The 857-nt window shown below is 37.2% G+C and overlaps 1 long non-coding RNA gene across 1 annotated transcript; it reads right to left on the bottom strand.

The window, feature by feature from the left end:
* Nucleotides 1-281: 281 nt before the first annotated feature.
* Nucleotides 282-731, bottom strand: LOC109828724. Its single transcript, XR_002243810.1, has 3 exons — nt 693-731; nt 386-595; nt 282-312 (listed from the first exon to the last, which is right to left on the bottom strand). It is a non-coding gene; the product is annotated as an uncharacterized LOC109828724 (long non-coding RNA).
* Nucleotides 732-857: the final 126 nt, after the last annotated feature.

The raw sequence follows: 857 nt of genomic DNA, 5'->3' as shown, positions 1-857 counted from the left end.
ATGAAATTGAATATATAAATGAACTGCTACTTACAACCAGATCCTTATTCTTTGCTTTCTTCTCTTCATCGGCAAAATTCGGGCTCCAGGAAGTCAGAATACGATCTGCAAAATGTCTGAGATCTCCCCTTCCCTATTTTATTCAAATATATCATTAACCCATAACACATAAATTATACTCAACGTAAAAGCTAATATATTATATATCTCAAGCTCTAATTGATGATAATGCTGGCTGAATGTCCTGGAGCCCCCGTGATGCTCGTAAGTGCGAGGCGCGTTGCGATTCCTCCTTGCTATTTCAGCTTGAGCCTGCAAAACAATGTCAATTCGAAACAATATAGAAATTCAAACAATAAATTAAAAATATATACTTCAATAATACCTGAATTTCAGCCGTGTCCCAGTAACTGCAAAGTGCAAAAAAATCTACTCCATCCACACGCGTGTCAAGATGCCAGTATCGCTCCCAATCTTCTGTTATTTGGACAAAATATTTTTTCTTTACCTCAAACCGCCATCTCTTGAACGATACATTGATTTGCCCGAAGCAGTACGTCCAGGCACAAATATTATCGTCAAGAAAGAAAAATCGCTTCAACATATAAAGAAAAAGTAGATACAAATCAGTGTATTAAACATAATAATAAACTAATAACTAATAATGATGAAAATTAAAATAAATGACTCACACATATATATCTCCAACAAGCCACCAGCGTATCAATCCGCTGCGATATCCACGTCAAAAATATGTTGAAGAAATCGTGTCTCCTGGCTAAAGCGGAAAGGAAATTGTTGAAAGCATTGGCAAAGGCCCCAACAGGCACTCCGTTTTCCCATCGGATCACAGCCCT

This window comes from Asparagus officinalis, unplaced genomic scaffold (genome assembly GCF_001876935.1).
Source record: "Asparagus officinalis unplaced genomic scaffold, Aspof.V1 AsparagusV1_Un5600, whole genome shotgun sequence".
In the NCBI taxonomy this organism is placed as follows: Eukaryota; Viridiplantae; Streptophyta; class Magnoliopsida; order Asparagales; family Asparagaceae; genus Asparagus; species Asparagus officinalis.
Note: the sequence above shows the minus strand (reverse complement) of the source record. Positions and strands in the feature narration are given on the sequence as shown.